Source organism: Brienomyrus brachyistius, chromosome 14 (genome assembly GCF_023856365.1).
Source record: "Brienomyrus brachyistius isolate T26 chromosome 14, BBRACH_0.4, whole genome shotgun sequence".
In the NCBI taxonomy this organism is placed as follows: Eukaryota; Metazoa; Chordata; class Actinopteri; order Osteoglossiformes; family Mormyridae; genus Brienomyrus; species Brienomyrus brachyistius.
In genome coordinates, this window is record NC_064546.1 from 5,274,284 (window position 1) to 5,298,253 (window position 23,970).

A 23,970-nucleotide genomic window follows, 5' to 3' on the forward strand; every position below is an offset into this window, starting at 1 on the left:
TTTACTGTAAACTGGATTTTATTTTTGCTTTTGGTTTTAAATATTTTGTCCTGTTCTTATTTTCAAACGATTATCTTTTATGGCTGATCTTAGGCTGGTTTTGTGGAACATTCAGGGCATTGGGCATGTGATCAAAAGAAAGAAAATATTAACATTTTTAAAGAAAAACAGAACCAATATCACACTGCTTCAAGAAACTCGTTTATCTGTCTCGGAACACAAGAAGCTTATGAGAGATTTGGTCAGTCAGGCTTATTTTTCTTCATATGATTTGAATAGAAGAGGTACAGCTACTGTATACTGATCAATAAAAAACTTCCTTTTATTCTTGAACATGAGGAATCCGATCCTGAAGGTAGATTTATCCTGATAACGGGCACCATTTTAGGCCAATACATTACTTTGTTAAACGTACAGTATATGCCCCGAATACGGATTCTCCTAAGTTTATCTTCCAGATGCTACTGATGTTTAATCAATACTGTCGGGGTTTAGGTTTTCTAGCTGGTGACTTCAATTGTTTAATGAATGTTCATTTGGATAAATCTTCTGCCGCCCTTGCAAGTAATCTGAGATCCTCACATATTCTCAATTCATTGACTAGTGAAACTGGATTGATAGACGTTTGGAGGGAGTTTCATCCGGGCTCCAGAGATTACACTTTCTATTTCCACCCTCATAACTCGTATTCAAGGCTTGACTACCTCTTTGCCCAGAAAGACCATATCCATATAAATAGGGTCTGTAGTTCTTTCAGATGATGCCCCTTTATATATATGCTTTAATTTGGCCTCCCACATTCCAAAAACCCCACTGTGGTGCCTTAATACTTCTGTATTAAGCAATGAGAATTTTTGTATACTTATTAGGGAAGGCAACAAATTTTTTTGTTTTGTTCCTGGCAAGACGTTATTTTCGTGTTGCATGGGTCACAAGCAACTAGAAACAATCATCCATTGAATCAAAACTTTGGTTTTGTCTCTTCTGTCCAACATTTTGTACTGTACACAGTCATGGCCATAAGTTTAGCATCACTGCAGCAAAACCTTGTTTGAGTCACTGCTAATAATTCTGTTGTTCAATGGCATTAAGTTATGGTGCCAAGCTGTTGTATATATAAAGTCTAAACATACACCAATGTAATTGCTGTGACATCAGTCGGATATATCGCTAGATGTCGTTGACATGGCTGCCAGATGGCAGCACTTGTATAGCAGCAGCAATTTGCTGTTTATCAAACCCGAAGTATGTGACACCTTACGGGGACTGTTGCTGCTGCAGGCTTTGAACTATGAACAGTATGGTTGGGAGGTCATTGGTGATTTTAAAATGTTAGCTTTCTTAATGGGTCTTCTGGGTGGTTTCACTAAGTTTCCATGCTACCTTTGTCTTTGGAACAGCAAAGACACCAAAGAACACGACCATTGCAGAGATTGGCCAGAGAGGAGCAACTTCACCGTTGGAATTAACAATGTCAAATGGGAGCCTCTGGTGGATCCTAAGAAGGTTCTTCTGCCGCCCTTGCACATCAAGTTGGGGCTAATGAAACAATTTGTCACAGCTCTCGGTAAAGAGTCTGCAGCCATGAAATACCTAGAAGAATTCTTTCCCAAGCTGTCTGAGGCTAAAGTAAAAGCTGGTGTCTTTGTTGGACCACAGATAAAGAAAATCATGGAGTGTCAGCAGTTTTCCAGCACTCTCACAGAGGACCAAAAGGCAGCTTGGAGCAGCTTCATCGCAGTAGTACGGGAATTCCTCAGAAATCATAAGGCTGAGAATTATGTGGATCTGGTAGAGACACTAGTAAGGAACTATCAGGCTATGGGGTGTAGGATGTCGCTAAAGGTGCACATCCTGGATGCTCATCTACAAAATGTTAAGGAGAACATGGGAGCGTACTCAGAGGAACATGGAGAAAGATTCCACCAAGATCTCAAGGAATTCGAGCATCAATACCAAGGACAATACAATGAGAATATGATGGAGGACTACATCTGGGATCTTGCTTGTAACAGTAACTGGGACATTGTACTGAAGTTTACAATCGTCAGTCTAAAAGGACATGTAATTTCTAAGTTTAATTGGACTTTATGGACACAAGTCAGAAGGTTTTGTGAAAACTTTGAATTCTCTTGCAAAGGCTGTTAATGCTGTTAATGCGTGTTCTGATATTGATGTCCTGACCACAAAATCAAAGTTATTTTGAAATGAAAGTTATTTTCCATCATTTAGATATATATAAGGTAACAGGAACTAATAGTTATTTCACAGACACAAAAACTGTGTTACATGATATAATCTCTCTCAATTTCTGCAGGATAATAAACATTCTTCTGTCTCATGCCATTATGTGGGACTCCAGCAAAGCCACTTTACGTGGTCATTTAATCTCGCTATCTTCTTATTAGAAAAAACAAATCACAGCATGATACAAAAGTCTTGGAGGAAGAAGTGTTGAAATTGGAGAGAGAGCATGAGGAACATCCAACTGACTAATTTTAATTTATTGATCAGTGCTTTAACAAAACTTACAATAATATGGAATATACTCGAGTCACACAAAAACTCTTATTTTCTAAGATTCCATGATTCTAACATTCCATGATTGATTATCAATCATTGATTATCAAGGTTTGAAACAGTAGCAACATTCCATGTATCTTATACAGGTTTCAAAAACTTGAGTATACGCCAATTATTCCCCTTTGTTTAAGAGACTTATAGAAGATATGAAGAAATGGTCAGCTTGGCTTACTTCTTTTTTTGGTAGAATTAATGTGGTCAAAATGAACAATCTTCCTCGTTTACTTTACTTATTTCAAAATTTGCCCTGTTATCTTGCTCCACCTTTTTTTTAAAACTTTGAACTCCCAAATATCTCATTACATTTGGAATAATAAGAAGCCCAGGATTAAATATTCCGTTCTCACCAGACCAAAGAACCATGGTGGTCTTTCTTTACCTAATTAGCAGTTTTATTATTGGTCAGCACAGATAAAAAACATGATAACTTGGTTCTTGGACAGATAAACTTCTTTATGGTTTGATATGGAGGCCTCAGCTATAACGCCAAGATTACTTAAATCTCTTCCTTTCATTGATAACATCAGTCAGATTAAGTCGGTCCTTAACAATCCAGTTATTTATAATACATTACTGGCTTGGAGAGATGTAAAGAAAATTTTGAAAATCTCAAATTCAGTCTCATTATGGTCTCTGATTGCCCTCAACCCAGATCTTCCTTCTCAGTTCAGAGGTTTTTGGTTGACAGGTTGGATGTCTAAGGGTATTGTTCATTTCTCAGACTTGTTTGTCCAAGAAACTTTGAAATCTAAACACAAATCTGAACCTAACACAACACGTGCAGAACAAGATGACTGTCATGTCTGGTGCACCGCCCCGTAGATTTTCCGCGTCCCTGAGTAATAACACATGGTCAAGCCGCCAACTTAGTTCTCATTAGATTTTGCAGAAATGCAGGCTAGAGAACAGAACTGTAAGTTTGGCGCGCACTTATCAGACAGAGCAGGAAAACCACAAACGAACTACAGATGGGTGGGGGCTATACGCAGGTGGCCAGGCCCATGAGATAAAGGGTGTGCAGGATACAGACTGCATCAAGTATATGCGTGCTTGCAAGATGCAAACTGCACAAAGCATACGTGTTAAGATGCATGCGCCCCAACCCAATCGGTTTGATCCAGTTCTGGGAGGGGGCACAAACTCTCTCTGTACCACTATAAAAGGTATGTTTACCTAAAGTTTGATGAGCATAACCACGGATCTAACAGTGAAGTGGCTGCTCCCTGAGCTCAGGCAATAAAGCGACATCATTACCCAAAGCACTGACTGAGTTGTGACAATTTTCTATTACAAAATGGGAAATAAAGGAAATGGTAGCAGTACCAAAATAACAACTTTGACCTTATAGCATGATTGTCGTGCCACCTAATCCAGATAATACCAACACATTGCTTATAAACTGTGTCAATGTGTGTCTCAGTGGGCTAAGCCTCTGTGCCTCTGATCAGAAGATTGCTGGTTCAAGCCCAACCGCATCATGTCTGTGGGTCCTTACGCAAGACCCTTAACTGCCAGCTCCCTGGGTGCTGCAACAGGGCCCTTTGTGGCCAGCTTGCTCTCACCTGCAGAGAGGAAGTTGGAGGAGGCCTCAAGAGAATTTCTCAATGGGGATCAAGAAATTATCAATAGGTTTGGTCAAATTAGTATCTGTAAAGTGCATTATGGGTATTCATCTGGGAGGCAAATATTTACAGATTGTTGTACGAAATGGGAAGTTCTAAGTCCTGAGAATGTGTGTGCATTTCTTTTTTGAATTGGCCCTTTAATCAGCCTGCCAGTTTTTTCTAACCAGTTTAGCAGAAATTGAAGCATAGAATACATTAGACATTTGCATTTAGAAGATAGGATTGTAGGGTGAGATCTTGGATGAACGTTGTGTAAGTAGTCCATCACTTTGCCACCTTTTACAACACTGCGTGATCTGACAGCTCACCAGGAACCTGCCGCATACCTGTAGGGGGCGATCAGCACCACACAGGCAGATAACATCAACAGCTTCCTCTTGGTTGGTCTGGAAACCTGAGAGGAATGCTAACTCGACAGCTGCAAACTGCCCAACCAGCGGGAGAGAAACACAAGGGAAACAAGATGCAAAGAAGTTACGAAAATGCTTTTTTCTCCCTCTTTACAAGATTGAAAAAATTGCAGTGAAGGGAATTTAAAAAATATCCTTTCATCCCTTATAACACTTTTCCAGAACAGGTTCACAGGGAGTTCAAAAACACAATTTTTAAACAATTGTGTAGATTTCTCACAAAGGGAAGGAGAGATTAGACCCATGTATGCCTCAGTAAGCTCACTGTACTTGGCTATGCCATTGCTTCTCTAGGTAAGGAAATGGCAAACAGCAGTGGCTCTGCACACATTCTCATCTAGCACCTATCACCTCTCTCACACAATACTGCACACCGCCCTGAGAGTCACCCTCCTCTGCAGGAAGCAGTTACACTGCAGACACTGAGACGATGCCGAACCAAACGCCCCTGTTTGCAGTTGGATTATATAAAGACATACTTAGCCATACTAGACCACAGAAACTTGTAACAGGGGTGAATGCCATTGCTGACTGAGTCACTACAGAGAGTATAGTCTAATTTAAATAGCAAACTATATATATTCAGTTTGCTGTCAAGGGGATTATGACTATAGTGAAAAAGGAGAACTAAGAAAAAAAAAAACACTGACAAATGCTATAGTTGTGTCAATAAGTTAAATCTATGATTGTGAAGGCAGACAAGGCAAATGTATGCTTTTGGCAGTGAAAGGCTTTAAATAGTGTGATTCTGATTACGAGCTTCCCTCATCTCTGCCAGTCCTTATGCAATTTGCTGTATTGCCAATCTCAATAAGTTCTATTACAATCAATTTATTTCCAGGAACCTTGTTGTTTACGGCACTGTTCTAGATGTAATACTGGAAGCATTAACGCATAACAAGCTTATCAGCATTGAAATTGCAAGTGATGTAACAGACAATACAAATCTGTTTGTCATTTCTCTAAGGGATACTGGGCCGCTTCGTTCACTGCATGCCAGCTGGAAAAAAGAGGCCTACACACTTGATCAGTGTTGTTGAAATCATCAGAAATGTGTTTAATCTAAGGGTATGACAGTGATATACTGAAAATATGAAGAAACCGGCTAAGGATGACTGTAAGAAATGGATGACCTCATGAATGAGTCTGACATTTCTACAACACATAAAGCAATGCAATGAAAAAAATCAGATGTCTTGTATTCAGAAGAAAATTAAACACTCAAAGCTGTCATCTCTTCTGCATTATAGATACCCTTAGAATGCACTATGAAGGTAAGTAGAAGAATTAATAAAGCATTACAGCATCTTTTATTGACAATCGTAAAGCATTATAGTGTTGATTATAATACTTCATAAGTTCCAATGAAGCTTTCACCTGTAATGCACTATAGATACCTTCATAATGCATTATAATAGTGGAACGGGAGATTCGCATCATAGATGTGTAGCCGACAAATCTGCAGCAACTGCGTGATGCTATCATGTCAATATGGACCAATATCTCTGAGGAATGTTTCCATTACCTTGTTGAATCTATGAAGGATTAAGGCAGTTCTGAAGGCAAAAGGGGGTCCAACCCGGTACTAGCAAGGTGTACCTAATAAAGTGGCCGGTGAGTGTATAACAGTGATCCAAAAGGTCATACTGTTGTGTCTTGCGAAGGACTTGAGGACAGGCTTTAGGAGAACCAAAGAGGGTTCATTGGGGTTAAAAAAAGGAGCAAGGGAAATAAACAGGACTGTGAGGGGTCAAATCAAGAAGGTTAGCATGGGGAGAGCACAAGGAACCAGAGGACTAATGGGGGGCTGACACAATGCAGGTGAGGACCACGTCGGGGCAGATGTGAATAGAGGCAGAACAGGGCAGAAGAGGTCCTTCTTGGGCCAGGTGCAGGGGACTCGGGCAAAGTGGCCTTTCTATGGTCTGAGAGCCTGAAGTGTAGCTCCTGAGGGTACAGCTGAAATGAAGATGGTCTCTAGGGGTGCAGCAGAGGTGTGGATGGGCGAATTGGACACCTGTGAGTTGGACTCTGGAGGCTTGGGATGAGCAGAGGCCCCTTTTGGGCCAGACCCTGGAGGCCCTGGGGATCTGTGTCTGAGGCAAGTCTTGCTAACACCTTCCCCGCATTCCAGAAGAGAGCCTTGGCCTCAGGGATCTTGCAGGATTACTCCAACACTTCTGATGGGTGACCAAGAGGTAGAAGAAGTCTTCCGATTGAAGGTGGGGCAGCTCCAGAGGGTTCTTCGGCTCATATGATCCATGAGGTCTCCTGATCTGGGGCACTCAGGGTGTTTGGTCTGCAGGCTACAGGGTGGCCTGGAAGCCAGGACTGAAGTTTGGGTTGCAGGACTTATTTGGGACTCCAGTCATTCTGTTGTGTCTTGTGAAACAAAAGGATTCAAGGGTAGGACTCAAGCCACTTTCCAGTAGGTTTTCTATTCTAACTATTCTAGTCAGATGAGCCACATCTGTTCCTTGTATTTACCTGAAAACAGCTGTGACCCATCAGAAGCCAGGTAGGATCATAACCCTACAGGACATTAGCTCTCCAGGGCCGGATTTGGAGACCCTTGTGTTAGGAGAATCAAAGGGTTTTTTTGGGTCAAAAACAGAAACAAGGGAAATAAACAGGGTTGCAAGGGATCAAAACAAGAAGGCTGCTACAGGGAGAGCACAGGCAACAAGCAGACTGGGGGATAATAGGGTTGGGGATAACAAGAGAGACGGCTGGGGAGAATCATAAGGGATCTGGAGGACCAGCAGCGACCCCTGCTGGTCATACCAGGGGATGGGCTTGACAGGTTGTAACATATATTAACAATTTTTTTTCAGGTTAGATGTGGTGCTAAGTTTAACTTACCAAAGGCTCGTACAGATCCAACAGACAAACTGAAAGACATGTATTCACTGCATATACGTACAATGGAAAGTAATTTGCTGAAATGAAATGTGAGATTCTGTGATTTCTGACAGCATAGCAGGTGAATATTAAAATCAATAAGAACTGATGATTCTCATCCCCACAATTCCCAGCTGCACTGATAATGAGAACAGGCACATGAGATCACAGGTGGAGGTGCAGGAACTGTAAAAGCATAGCATAGTGTTCAGGGAGAAAAACCCGACATCTCATATGAATGGGTGTTAAAACCTTTCAACTTACTGTAATTCTGTAAATCAGTCATTAACCAGAACTTCAGAAATACGGAAATTTGTGCTGAAACCTCATTTGTTGGTTTCTGCTTACGAGTGTAATGGTACATGTATTCGTACAGAAATTTTTTGGCACAGGTCTTTCGATTCGGTATGCATATGTACCAAATGAATGCAGCAAATGCGGAACCTTTGTGTATTAGTGTGTTTCCCATGAACAACATTCGGAAAGGGGTGGATGAAGCCATGCCACTACACATGTGTGTGAACGTCCAAATGTGAAGCTGGAAGTTAATATGAATACAAGTACAGTATAGGCATTTTTTAAAATGCTGCACCATAATGGATATTTATTCTGTATGCTTTGTATTTTTTGAGTCAATGCTTGTGTTGCACAGTTCTAATATGAAGCTGAAAGCTGCTAATGTGAATATAGTACAGATCAGGTACAGTTAATCTTCTAAATGTGGACCTTAATGGATATTTATTTTATTTTACTATGTTTTGTTTCTTTCACCTCCGCTGTAGCAAAATCGTACCGAACAGTGACTTTAAACCTGAACTGATTTTTGTGTACCATAGCACCCCTAATTCTGCTCTCTTTTCATTTTAGAATGTCTATTTATTCTTATATAGAATGTGACCTTATAGTCAAGCATCAAAAAAGCTCAAAAACATGGACCAAGTAGCTTAGAATATAACGAGCATTTTTTGTTAAACCAACACTGACATATTGTGCACAAAATAATACAAAACAATACGTTTTGAGAGTTAAATTCCTCCACATTGAATGAACTGATAAAAGCTGCTGACTGAACACACTTGCAAACTTGACTGATGTCACCTAGAGACAGATACCAGCAAGTCTGTGTGTCTGCACTCCTCTTCCTAGGGGCATTGGAGTTAAGGGGCTGTTTGAATGCCTCATACAGAACTATCAGATGTCTATAACTGCAGCACACTGCGACATGTAGTTGGACATCAAATACATCAACACTGGCAAAATGTTATGTGAAACTCACATCCTTTCAGATATCTGAAGAGGTGGGGTGTGTGCTTGGGGGAGCAGGCTATTGTGTTAATGCTACTATTAACAAAGTGTGAAAATAGATGTCAACTTTCACTGTGGGAAAACAATGAATATGGAATGGACAGAATTGGGGCAGATGAATACCAAATGGACAGCAGTTTTTCTTTGTTTTGGTAGCGTAAAAAGTACAAAATCACAATATTCCAGGTAAGAGAAGAATAAAACATGGATAGATTTGCTTTAAGAATGAAATGACGGAAACTGAAGTGACACAAAGGGGGCAGTATAATGGCATCATGAGTCCTGGCTGCCTCCATAGGATGATGCACGTGGGATATTTACGCATGACTCAGGCATCCTGAAGAACAAACTATATTTGGGTATTCATTCTTTTTCCGTAACTGTGCTGTTCAGGGTCTGGAGGCTATGGGTGCAAGACAGGGAACAACCCAGCATGGGGCACCAACCCATCAGAGGGAACAGCCACACACACACACACACACACACACACACACACGGGCAGTTTGGTAACTACTGTTCATATTATCACAATTTTGGACTGGGGGGAAAAACAGAAAACCCTGAAGGAAACCCCACAAGAACACGGGGAGAACATGCAAACTCCAAACACATGGAACCATGGCACAGACCTGAACCCGGGTCCTGAGAGGTGTACAGCAAGTGAGCTTACCACCGCGCCACCATGCCACCATAAATGCTTCAGAAATGTTTGGTTTTAGATTGAAAGAGCATATTATATCAAAAAGGAAAAACAGCAACAAGAAAAACCCTTCAAATAAAAAAAATGTCTGAAAAATGTGAGCCGATCTTAAGTTTTTAACAGTTTAATCGAAAGGACATACAGATCACTGTAATTCTGGAGCTGTGGCATCGGTGACCATCAGCTAATTCTCTGGCTTCCAAGCTACAGTGTTTAATCAGGTCTCTGATGATGATATGTCCACCATGGACGAATGGCTGATGCAGCGCCACATGAATTTATGAACTTCCAATACCTTCTCAGATATAGTTACTTGTCATGCTGTGTTTAGAAACGTCAAGAATTATCAAAGGAATGCTGTACATGTGATTAAACACAGCAAAAAGAGAGATTTTTTTGCGTTTTACATGCTGGGCACTTGTTCCCCTAATAGCCATACTGGGCACATCTTTCATTTTACTGTTTCTGGTTTTCACTCCACAAGCTCAAAATATGGCTGTTTAGCTCTATAAACTATATATATTTTTTTGTTATTGTGTGATTTCTTTAGCAGCATATCCAGTTTATCTCGTCTCCTGTTTCATTCACAGTTATGGCTGTTTTTCATTCTCTCTTCTTTTGATCTTATTTAGAGAATCGAACAGCACACTTGTGCAGTTTCCTTGCATCTGCGCCCTGCTATGAATTGCCATCCCGTCTAGATTGTCCCCTGCCTTCTTCCCAGTGCCTCCTGGGATGGATTCCCAGCTCAGCATAGACCTGCAATGGATAAGTGGCCATGGATGAATTGATGGATCAATAGTCTAGACAGTAAAAATACTCTTATTTGAGGTCAATACTTGAGGCTTTTTTTCCCTCGATAAACTCACTTGAGGAATTCTAAGCTCAGAGGCATCTTGGTTTAACAGATTTAGCATTTGGGTTTCTGTAGTGTGGTCATATACTTATGGTGGGGTACATTATTATGCTAGGTACTCTGTGTCAGGTTCTTCCTGGTGCATTCGATAACAGACTGTAGTGATAACTGTGTTTAGAATTACACCGAGCAGAGATTCTCCACCCTCTCCATCTATCTTCTAACCCGGTCACAGGAGGTTTTGGTGAGAGGTTATTCCACGCAGTACTGAGCAAAAAGACTGGGGTTAAACCAGGATGGGGTGCCAGACAATTAAATGCGACTTAGAGATTTCAGTTAGTCTAACTGCCTATCTTTGGACTGCAGAGGAAACACATACAACACAAGCAGAACACGTAAACCCCACACCCAGTGCACCCCCCTGAGTAAGCGTCTGCATGTCTCAGGTAGGTATCATCTTAATTCTTCATTTTATTTTCCTCACTCACCCTTATTCATCATTTGCTTTCTTTACTAAACCTATAATTTCTAGTGCTGAAATTTGACAGCATGTTCTGAATGCATTCAAAATATGAATCAGTCAATTTGAATCAAAGTTCCAATACCGACCACAGTCAATTTTAAAAAGCTCTGTAATAAACTGGCATCCCAGGCAAAAAAATACTCTTTTCCAAGGCCTGTACTTCCTGGAATAAGGTCAGGTTCACCCTTGGCAAAGAAAATGTATGAATGGATGCAAACATTCTGCTTTTTAGAAAAGAATCTGCCCACTTCACACCAGTTCTATTGGTAAGGTTTATGATGGTGACAAGCCAAGTCCATGTCTATCCCAGGCTCTCGCTCAGTGGAATGTTCCTGAAACATCGCCAATGGCAGCTGGCCAGGGCGCACACATATTTGATGGCCAGACCATTCAAACATCATCCAGTAACAGAGAAGAGTCCAAACAGCCTAATGTGTATCCATGAACTTAATGACCTTCCATTGTAAGATTTGATACAAACGATTAAATATATTGATCAACTGATGATTGAAATAATTTGAGAAAAAAAAACTGAATTACAGTCTGTAATTATTATCTGAGTTAGGGTTAGTGTTGTCTTGCACTTAATTTCACATTTTACTTTTGAAGTACAAATATTCCTATTATTATTATTGTTAAATTACATCATCACTTCACAAAAAAATTGCACAAAAAAGTCGATTGAAGTATCATTAACAACAGAAATGCAGCTTGCAGGTGACATTTTTATCTCAGAAGGTATATGATCTGCATTCCCCGGGTTACACCCCCCTCCCCCCTAAGTTTAAAATAAATTTGAAAGGAAACCAAGATTCATAACACTGCTGCATACTTCCTTTTCAGAAGCCTCTCTTACATGCAACACAGGGAGCTGATTAATATCTTAATCAGTATAAGGACAATGCCTGCTGCAATTTCTTAATACAGTTTAAAACCCCTGCATCACACTGTACCAGACTAGACTTTAAGAAGTAAAATGTTTTTAAGAGAGTAGCTGAGAAAGAATAATATGGGATCTGTCCATGCACTTAGCTTCATAACATATCAGCTCTTCAGTTCAAAACTAGACCAAACATTTTTGCTGTGATGACAAAATAGCCCGAAGCCAATGCTGTCATTGTATTTTTTATCATGGAAGCTGTTGAATATGAAATGTACCCCCCCCCTTTTAGATCCTCTGGCTTTGTTCTCACTGTGGAGACGGCTCATTTCATCTCTGGCCTGAAGCTGATCCATAAAATTAATCATTTTAACCAGGATTAAATTGAGAAACTAATATGCCTTAGGGGCAGAAAGCAAGCTGGCAATTAAATAATAAAAAGTAGCAAGTAAAAAAAAATAAAAAATCGAGGTAACTGGATGCAGTGAGAGGTTCAGACAGCCCAGTATGCACACTTAATATATTATGCTGAAATATGCAATTGTTGACACCTTTTTCTACATGGCAACTGCAATTCGTTTAGCAATGAGATACAAATCCTATTTTTTTTCAATGTAAAAATGGTAAAATAATTCCCATCTTGACAATGAACAGTATATGTACCATGATGCACTCTTCCATTTGTAAACAAGTCTAATTATTAATAGAGGAAAATGTCAACCTTGATTATTTTGCATATGAATTTAAATTGCCTCAGACCATTAGTGACATGCTGGAAAACATGGGAAGCATACCAATGTATATAAACTAATTCGTGTTTCTCCTACCTGTCAGCAGAAATGATGATAAAAAAACAGGTCAAGTTTACTGCCTGGGTTCAAAGCTAGGCAGCAGTGTTATATCAGTGTTAGGAATACATCAATTCATATTTTGACCAAATGTTATACAAGTACTTAGCAAAAATATATATGGGTGCTAAACAATGCAAACTTAGTATGTGTATTATGTTGGGTAAGCACTGATTTGGTTGTACTAGATGAGCTATTAGAAAATGGATGAACGAGCATATAACTCTATATATATAAACAAACAAACAAATAAACAAACAAACTGGATTCAAAACAGAATCACAAGTTATTTGGCAGTTATTAAAAATAATGTAGTTTTTGAACTGAGATGAATGATTTATAGAGTGAAAAATTCAGTGTCATTTCAATGCACCTTTCCATACCTAAAGTGGAAATAGTGACATTTCTCCAAGGCCCCAAATCTTTTTTTTTTTCAACTTCAGTCAAATGTTTTGATATCCCTCAGGAACAGCTAAGATGGCTATGAGCCTCATGTGGGCAGGTCTTTGTAGTACTGGAGTTGAACCAGTACAGGGAAACTGTTCATTCCCAAATCTTCTCCCGCAAACAAATAAAAAACTTCACATCCATCCAACCATCCTGCTTACTTACCTACAATGTATTAAACTGTCCTCCTAATCCTAGGAGGGGTTATGGGGAGGCCTGGAATCAATCCTGGGCAGGACAGGGTACTAGGCAGGGACACACGTTGGATGATGGTAAATTATGTATTTTACACAGGCTGAGTTTGTCTGAGATGAGCTGTAGATCAATGGTAGATACCTGCAGAAAGAGGACAAGTGTTGTTATATCCTATGGTCACCAAGACTCCAAGCTGTATACAGTATGTCTGCTTTGTCACTCTTTCACTGCTTGTTTTCCATCTAGCATTCCCTCCTCCACACCGTCATCTATTCTCCTAACTTCTAAATGGCTTCTATGTCCACTAAAAAAATCCCTTTGTTCTCCAAAAATTTGTCATACCTCACCAATCTTTTCATTCACATCATTCCATTCACATATAGGGGCATCCTTGACTGTAACAATATTGGTCTTAGAGTGAAGTCATCAAAAACAATTTTCAAATAAAAATAATGAAAAAATCCCAGTGATGGAACAAACAGAAACATCAGTCAAGGTAACAAACACTTCTTGTCCTTCAAGAAAAAAAGTTTCTCACATTCTTTTGAATTTACAGTATGTTCTCCTGTAACACCTGTTCTGAGAACGTGAACTTGCTCTAGGGCAGTGGTTCTCAAAGTCGGTCCTCTGGACCCACTGCCCTGCTTGTTTTCTTGCTATCCCTGCCCCACACACAAGTCCCAGCTGTCATTCAGCTTCTGATTGACCGAACATGCCCGATCCAGGTAATCAGCAGTGTGTAGGGCAGGGATAGCTGGAAAACAAGCAGGGCAGTGGGTCCCGAGGACTGAGTTTGAGAACCGCTGCTCTAGGGCAAACGATCAGTTACAGGACAGTGCGATTTAAGCGGGATTTTTTTTGTGTGAGAAACACCAGGTGAAACAGAGAAATGCTCAGTCACTGCATCAATGGACCACGTATGTTATCCTACAAGTGTATGTTTTGCTATTAGTCAGCATTTGTTAACTTTTATAATGAAAACATTTATGTAATGCCCCAAAACATGTCCAAGAATCCTGGTTCAAAAACACCGAACAGTGAGTGCAAAAGGAACGCTTTAAGTACGGAGGAGAAGCCTGAAATATTAAAGCATTAAGAGAGAACATGTAATATCCAAGACCCATTTCCACCAGCAAACTTCATGTCTTTATTCAAGGTGTACTATCATGGTTATTGTGGGATTTCTCTCTATACATTTCCATATGTATTATTTAAAACGCTGTGCTATCATTCTGTTCAGGTTCTTGTATTTGCATGCATGTGTGGTACTTAATGTTTTTGAGTGTTTTGCCCCAACCCCATTTTTCTATAAACCCTGCTGTTCCTATAACATGCATTTGCTTAAGGAAAGGTTTTTAAGGAATGAAACTCTTGTGTTATAGGAGAAGATTCTGTATTTTGAAGTTCTGCCTCCCTCAAAGGGTTTGGCCCAAAAACCTGAAGCTGGTGCAATTATTTAGTATTTACACATTAAAACAAATGTTAGTAAATAAAAGAATTTCCTGACTCAGATGTCAGGCAGTAGCATGTGTTCAGAAATTGGGTTAAATGATCATAAAGTGTATTGTTTTTCAGATCAACAGGGACTATGACTATAAAGTCTCAACTTTCAACATTAATTTAATTAATTTAGATTTAATATTTGTATTATTTCAGAACTGTATCCTTTTTAATACATCATCCCCCAGTTTATCTCTGCCACTTTCTGCAGGCAGATCCATAAGGTTTGTGTTATAGGGCTTAACAAACCAGGCTAGCAAGTGAATGCTTTGTTGATCTGAATTTCCTTTTGAACACCCAGTTATGAGGAAATATCTGACATTGGAAACTATAGATATCTTATGACTCATGGGCAAATCCTTTTCAGGTATCTTATTTTACAGCAGCTCCACTGGGGCCACCCCATGGCGAGTCAAACCAAGATCTCCCATGCTGAAAGCAGTACGTCTAACTGTGTAAATAACAGGCTGTTTAGTCTACTCTGCTCCCTGTGCACAGCAACCAGCTACTGATGCACACACTGATGTCAATGCGGCAGCTCAGTTGGGGCAAGATTCAAACCCCATTTTCACACACAAAAGATAACACTATCTACATTACCAGCAGGTCAAGCATTGCTACAGTGTAATTATTTATCAGTAGCTGTTTTTACCCACAGTAAACAATTATTCATCATTAAACACAGATAGCTATGCCATTTCATCCATGCATGACATACAGCAAATAAATAGTTATTATAAAACACAAAATGGGGAAGCGAATCACATGACACGGGGACTAGACAGGGACCCAGAACCCAGGTGTTTGCAGTCACTTGTCTTTCAGGGCTCTGCTCCCCACACATTGTCCATCATTCATCTTATATAATCTTCATCATCCCAAACAGTGGGGGTGGGGGGGTGGGGTGCTGGAGTCTATCCCAAGATGCACAGGGCACAGGGATGCCTCCAGTTTTTTGTACCCACTTGTCCTATTCAGGGTCACAATACCCACAATACCCAGACCATAATGATGGTAAGCCAGGGCTGAGTGATCTTTCCAAGAAAATCATATTGCGATTTTTATAACACACAATCACAATCCATGATCTGAAATGTGATGTTTCTTCTCTGTTTTAAAATGTACTGTCAAGAATACCCTGACCTGTACAAGCCTAAGGACGTATCTATTAGCACCACTTAGTACACAATATAGCATTAAAGATACAGTAATTACCATTTGTACCATTGTACCAACTGTAAGTGACAAGTTAAAATATATTTTAAATATTTAACAAAGTTGTGTCAGATGCTTCCTTTTAATGTGGTTGAATAGATTTGTCTGGAAGATTACTTCTAGAAGTGCCGACAACGTTTAAAATATTTCTTATTAATGAAGCAGAAATTATACAACTATATGCCATGAAACACATTATACAACAGTTAGTTCTGACCAAGACATCTGATTGGGTAAGAGGCTTTCTATGAGTGTGAGTATAACCGCACTTGGACATTTCAGATTAGCTGTATCACTTCGCTTTACAGGTGTACAGTATCTAAAAACTGTCACATGTGTCTCATTGCACCAACACATAGCCAGTCCTGGGCTGATTCTCACTTGGTGCCTTTTGAGAACCCGTCCATGTTTCCACTGCTTTCAAAAAATGAACGTAGGCAGAAGTGAGAGTAAAGTTGGATTTATTTTATTGGATTTATTTTGTATCCGTTTCGGATTTTTAATTTTTATAAGCTGCCGAACTGAAAAAAAGGTTTCAGAGTATGACTTGTAGCACCTTGTCTCTATCGCCTGTATCCACTTCTGTCTCCTTAAAGGCTATGCAACTCTGCAACTGTTTCTCACTTGTTGTTTTACCGCTGCCCTTTTAAAGGTTTGCGCAACAACTTTGCTGTCTGCCTCATGATCTCTTCCCCACTCGAGCCTGCGGCCTCATGCCTACGCCTGCTGGTATACTTTTAATAACTTTTTCATATGGATTATGGTTGCACTGGGAATTTAATCTTAAGCAGAATTCCTCAAACGGTAAGACCCAATGAAGTTTACATATAACTGCATATATAGCTTTGTGAAATATCTACAGTATGCATGCCTGATTTGTACCTCACATGTCTGCGCATGCACAGCATTACACTTTACAGCATATTTTACAACAGCGCCCGATCTGCACCACTTTGTTTCATGATGTTTTCACAACCCAGCCTGATAAAGTTCATATTTCTCTCTTTTCATTTTGTTCTTATTGTGCAGCAAAACCATGTGATAGGAAATAATCTCATAGAGACGGATCCCTGACGGCTGTCACTGCTGCATGCTAAGGTTAGTAACTCTCTTTAAAACAGGGCTGCCCACACTTTTCTGGCTTGGGAGCTACTTTTAAATTGAGCAGGTGAAAAAGATCTACCTACATAAAAAAATACTAAATACATGCTTATACAATATATGTGTATGTGCTCATATATAAATTAAGAAAAAGTGGACTGGCCACCTGTAACGTCAATCAAGGGGCGAATGCCAAAGGGGTTGACAGATGATAGAGGCTGACATCTAAAACATTTTTTTGAATGTTGTGCGATCTACCTGCACTACCTTTGCAATCTATTGGTCGGTCGCGATCGACATACTGTATTGGGCATCCCTGCTTTAAAATATTAGGTAGCTTGACATTTTTAGGGTATGGTCAGGTAAGCTTAGGTTTACATGTCGAATGATATGACCTCAGGAAAACATTGACAATTAATCATTATGAAAATCCATCCATCCATTTTCCAAACCGCTTATCCTACTGGGTCACGGGAGTCTGGAGCCTATCCCAGATGCAATGGGCACGAGGCAGGGAACAACCCAGGATGGGGGGCCAGCCCATCGCAGGGCACACTCACACACCATTCACTCACACATGCACACCTACGGGCAATTTAGTAAAGTCCAATTAGCCTCAGCATGTTTTTGGACTGTGGGGGGAAACCTTTGAATTTCATGCTCGATTTTCATTGTCAATTTCTTCAACCAGCAATGGTCTCTGACTGTAGAAGCAACATGGTCAGGTGTTGTACCTGGTTTGTGTCATTTTCATAAAGATATGAAAATACATAGGGAAATTACTGTTGAATGATAAAAACCAATTAACATGCTTTTTGAACAATTTTTACATAATTTGTCAAAGAATTTAGAAAAAAAGGTGTTTTCACTGTGACCCACTCAATATTGCAGAAACGAAAAACTTAAATTTTAGATAATCCTAATAAGACCTTTCATGGGATATTTTAAAATGAAGTAATTATTTTTGAGTGCACTTGTATATATATTTTATCAACCTAGAGTATATGTTTCTCATTATTTTTTGATTACGCTATTTGACATTTTCCGGTGATTCAGCATCGTCTTTTATAGGAAATGTTAATTTTGTTTCAAATGACATAAGACCAACATGAATATCAAGGGTGCACAGTAAGAAACTGTACTTACTGTAGAATACTGTACTTACTGTATGCAAGTTATCGAGTATCGAGTAATTTTTTGAAAACTTTGCTCTCCTCTTTTTTTTCTTTTGTCTCCACTACATTTGAAAGACAAATATACTTTTGATTTCACGACCGCCCTCTGATGGGCCGGCCCCCAGTCCTGGGTTGTTCCCTGCCTCGTGCCCATAGTTTCCGGGATAGGCTCCAGACTCCCGTGACCCAGAAGGTTAAATGGTTTGGAAAATGGATGCATCGATGGATGAATTTCATTACATTTCTGTGAAAGTTCTTGTTACTCATTACCTTGAAGCATAGCTTTGAAGATCTTGATGTGTTTTCTTTTCTAATATGTGACAGGCCATATTGTGATCATCACAGGAGAAAAACCAATCACAGTAAACTACTCCTACGCTATCAGTCAAGTTGCTGTTGGACAGTTATAAACAGGGATGGACATAACTGGTACGCAAGTACGCATTCACCTTTAAAAATGATATGTGCGACAATTGACTATGGTGCCTAATTTATATTAATGATATTGACACCAATACATATAATAAACTGGTTAAATTTGCAGATGACACCAAGCTAAGTGGTGTAGCAGATACTAAACTAGCAGCACAGAGGCTACAACGGGATCTTGATTTAATTAGCTACTGGGCTGATACCTGGCAGATGAAATTTAACAGATAAATGTAAGGTAATAATAAAAAGAAATAAAAAGTACAGATATTTTATGGGTTCCACTGAAATAAAGGTAGCTGATTATAAGAAAGACCTGTGTGTGTATGTTGATGCTTCCATGTCCCACTCTCACCAGTGTGGGGAAGCAATAAAAAAGGCCAATAGGATGTTGGGTTACATCTCTAGGTGTGTGGAGTTTAAGTCAAGGGAGGTGATGCTACGATTATTCAATTCCTTGGTAAGACCCTACCTAGAATATTGTGTGCAATTTTGGTTACCATACCTTAAGAAGGACATTGCTGCTTTGGAAAAGGTTCAACGTAGGGCTACGAGAATGTTTTGTTGTTTTAGAGGAATGTCTTATGAGAAGAGGTTAGCTGAGCTGAATCTGTTCAGCCTTGAGCAAAGGAAACTAAGGGGGGACATGATCCAGGTATATAAGATTCTAATAGGTCTGGATGCTGTGCAGCCAAATGGCTATTTCAATATTAATTTAAATACAAGAACTCGTGGCTGTAGGTGGAAATTAGTGGGAGAACATTTTAAATTGGATCTGAGAACGCACTTCTTTACACACATAGTTAGAGTATGGAATAGTCTTCCTGTTAGTGTAGCGCAAGCTGAAACCTCAGGGTCCTTTAAGAACAGAGCTAGATAAGATTAACAACTTTGAGCTATTAGTTAAATTCTCCCCAAACGAGCTTGATGGACCAAATGGCCTCCTCTCATTTGTAAATTTATTATGTTCTGTCAAAACCCATCCTCCATCAGCCTATTCTGATCAGGGTCTCTGTGGGCTTGCAGCCTATCCTAAGCAGCACAGGGCACATGGCTCTGTCCCAACCCTAACTCTGTATGACACGGCCAGGCCATTGTAGGGGAGATACATGCACCCAGTCATACACTATAGGTATATGAATGATGCCATTCAGCTAAACTGCATGTCTTTGGACTGCAGAAGAAAACCAGAGTAGCTTGGAGAAAACCACATGATATGGGGACAACGAACACACACACACCAGATAAACATATCTTTATGGGGACCTCTCAATCATAAGTAACCAAGCAAAATACAAGAGCCCTTGCATTTTTAGTTTATTCATTACAGTCACAGATTTCTATTAAATTGAGTTTTCCCTTATGGAAAGTGGTCCCCATAAGGGTATTCAACCCCACAGCCCTGGAGGTGTGAGGCACCAGTGCTAGTATGCACTGTGCCATTCTTCGGGAAAATATTAGTATGTTCATATTTTCCGTATTATAGGTTAAGAGTGTGATCATTAAACCACAATTTTGATGGCCTACATTTTTAGGGAGCTTTTTAAATTCATGGTGCAATGAAAAAAATACTTGTTTAACATACCTACTGTTATGGATGTAGGGTATGGTGCAAGTGGGGAAAAGGATGTTACAATCCACTTGCGGCTCTGAGAAACAACAGGACTTCATTAGCGAAACTGAAACATACACTGAAAACAAATCACAAAAATAACAGGACCAGGAGGGGTCAGAACCATAGAGGGGAAAACACTACAAAAAAACTATGACCAAAGCTACAAAGGAAACCAGGCAGGGCAGCACAGAGCAACATCTTACACAATGACCAACAGGGAAAAGGAAGAAAGGCAGGCACTTAAATACAATGATAACGAGGAGTAAGAAAAAGCAGGTGTGAATCCTCAAAAGTGACCAATCAACAAGGGCACAGGGCAACAAGACAAGTGAAGAAACATTAATGAACACAGAACTAAGGAGCTTACAAGACCTGAAACTAAGCAAGCACAGGAAATACTAGCCTTGGAGAAAAATCAAGAAACAAGCACAACAGAGAATAACCAAGGCAGGGGCAGGGAACCATAAGACAAATTAAACACAGGGATAAACAATGGAACTACGGATAAAACAAAAATAAATAACCAACAGATGGCCAGCCTGAAACCCACAAGTAGTATTTTTTTTGGACATGAATAATCTGTATACCACAAGTTAAACTATTACATTAAATTAATATATATAAACTCATGTAAAGCATTTTAATTACCATCACTTTTTAGGTTTATTAAAAAGTATGTGATTTGCTGCTCTGAGTTGGTGATTTTTAAAAAAAGAAGAAAAGAACACAAAACTACATAAAGTGTTTTTAATCTTACAGTATAGCTTTACTGCATGTAACCCACACAAATAAATAATCACTTATATGTGTGTTTTTGCTCATTTTTGGTTAATTTTATCATTTTCTCTCATCTCTGAAGCTCTTGCCCTGTATTTAACAGAACATTTTATTACACAAGTAAACTGTAATATAAAATAACCAGCAAAAAAAATCAGACAAAAATTTTATGCTACAAATTACGGGTTGGGCATTTTCTCAAACAAATCATACCGCAATCCTCCTAACACACAATCGTGATTCATAATCTGAATTGCGACTTTTCTTCCCAGTTTCAAGAATACCCAGACTTGAACAAGCCTAAGGACTTACCTATGAGCATCATTTAAAACACAGTATTGCATTAAGGACACTTAAAGTGTTGACATTTTTCAAAATGATAATGAAATCCTTAGTTAAACTTTATTTCAAATATTAAACAAAGTTGTGTTGGGTCTTTCTTTCTAATTAAGGTGGTTTAATGTATTTGTCGTGTTACCTCTAGAACCAGGGGCGCTGCTAAGGATTTTGGGCCCCATGAAAAGAATCTTGACAGGGCCCCCAACACAGTTTATTGGGGGCTTCTCTGGGCCCCCTCTCAGTCATGGGCCCCGAGAATCATCATCGTTTACCCCCCCCTTTACAGCGCCCCTGTCTAGAACTGCCTACTGTGATTCAGCAAAGTTTACTTTCCTTTGTGAAATATCAAACAATTGTTTTCATGCTCAGGTATTTTTCTCTGTCAAAGGAGGAGCTGAACATCCTGAATGACCTCCACCAGGCTGTACAGTGGCACCGCAGCAACCCTGGACTATTCACAGGAGAAGTTTAAGAGCCAACCTGCCTGCAAATGATCATTAAATCTCCGTTTACCCGTCTTTTGCCTGATTGCCTGCTTCCTACTCGTTGCTTGCCCGAGCCAACACCCGCTCTCTCACCCAGCTCTTGTAGCGAGCGTGACAGAATGACAGACCCACGAAACAAGGCACCTTCCGTAACTGAGGAGGAATACAGCAGTTACGTCGACCAGGTGCTTTTTTGGATTTCCCAGCCCGGCATCCGGGAGGATTCCCCAGCATGGAACCTTGTAAGCCGGAGCTGGGATATCCTGGATCAGCTAAATCTGGAGGAAGACGCGCACCTAGCGAAGGAGGTGCGCGATAACTTCAGGCGGGTGGCCGAGCTCCGGAGAGAGTGATACGTCGCTCCCAGCGAACTGGGGACTATCCTCTCGCTGTCCGTCTTTGCGGACATAGCGCCGCCTCCCGCCACCATTGTGCGCCGGAGGAGGAAGAGGAGACCGGCGATCGCCCTGACGATCGCCCTGGGGGCGTGCACCTTTGTCCCCACTTCTCTTCCTGGTGATGATCGGGAGTGTATCCCGATCACCCTGGAAGATCCCAGCGCTGCTAAGCTGCCTCCCAGGGCAGCTTCCCCCATCCGGAGAACACGCCAGAGGAGCTCCCTCCGTTCCTGCCGCCTGCGCATCCCGCACAGCCGCCTGCGCATCCCACGCAGCCGCCCCTGCCTGCGGGTCCAGCGCCCGTGTAGCCGCCCCTGCCTGCGGGTCCAGCGCCCGTGCAGCCGCCCCTGCCTGTGGATCCAGCGCCCGTGCAGCCGCCTTCGCTGCCTGCGGGTCCAGCGCCCGTGCAGCCGCCTTCGCTGCCTGCGGGTCCAGCACCCGTGCAGCCGCTTTCACTGCCTGCGCAGCCGCCTTCGCTGCCTGCTGTTCCCGAGCAGGCGCTACCTGTGCCTGCAGCAGCTCCCGCGCCCACGCCCGAGGCGCTCCCTGTGCCTGCAGCAGCTCCCGCGCTCACGACCGAGGCGCTCCTTCCGCCTCAAATGACTGTGCCCCCTGGGGCTCTTGTTCCTGGCTCCACTCCTGTCCCTGACCCAGCTCCAGTCTTTCCTGCCCTAGTCCCCGAGGAGGTCCCGGACAGTCCGACCACCGCTCCTCCCTCCATGGAGGTAGAGGAGCTGGAATGGGACCCCTCGGGGACCTTCTTAGTGACTCCTCGTCCCTCGCCCCGGCGAGAAAGACCCCAGCCTGGGACCCCAATGTCTGTGTCCAAGAAGGGGAGAGGACACAGACGCAGGGCTGGGGTCCCGCCTGCCCTGCCCCCTGGCTCACCCTCCATCGCTTGCGTTGGGGCTTGGTCGGCGTGGGGTCCTGGCCCCCCGGGTCGGCTGTCGCCTACGGGTCCCCCTCCGAGGCCTCGTCGACCGGCCTCGATCCCTCCTCTGACTCCTCATCGGTCGCCTGCGGGCTCCCCGGACGCGGCCCCTCCGTCGCCTGCGGTTCCCCTCGCTTGGGCACTCCTTGCCTTCGCCCAGGTCCCCTCCAGCTCCCTCGTCTCCTTCCCCGGTACTCCCTCCTGCTCCTTTTGTGCCACCTGTTCCCTCTGTTTCTCCCTTTCTTGTCTGTCTCTCCGCTTTTCCCGTTCTTTGTCGGGTCTTGTTCTTCGTCTTGTCCCTGGCTCTGTTTTGTTCTTCGGTCTTGTTTCCTGTCCAGAGTTGATGGCTTTCTTGTCTTTCAGGTCCTAGGTCCCCAGTCTCGTCCCATCCGTCGCCTCCTCCCAGGCGCGCCCGGTGAAGCGCGCCTTTGGGGGGGGGTTCTGTCATGCCCAGCTCGTCCGCTCTTCGTGTGTACCACGCCCCCCTGATTACCCACGTGTTCTTCCCCGATTGTACCCAGCTGTGTCTAGTTATTTTGATCATTAAATCTCCGTTTACCCGTCTTTTGCCTGATTGCCTGCTTCCTGCTCGTTGCTTGCCCGAGCCAACACCCGCTCTCTCACCCAGCTCTTGTAGTGAGCGTGACACCGATGGTAACTCCCAACAGTTTTGCACAGCAGCAAAGTGAATGCGCAGGCAACAGAAGTGGTGCTTCGTAACTCCAAGCTAAG

General features: G+C 41.6%; 1 long non-coding RNA gene across 1 annotated transcript; it reads left to right on the forward strand.

Annotated features, from left to right (window-relative positions):
- The first annotated feature begins 16,758 nt into the window (after positions 1-16,758).
- On the forward strand, positions 16,759-21,989 carry LOC125707214 (uncharacterized). The gene is made up of 4 exons (XR_007382249.1): positions 16,759-16,792; positions 17,018-17,086; positions 18,589-18,693; positions 21,813-21,989. It is a non-coding gene; the product is annotated as an uncharacterized LOC125707214 (long non-coding RNA).
- The last annotated feature ends 1,981 nt before the right edge of the window (positions 21,990-23,970 follow it).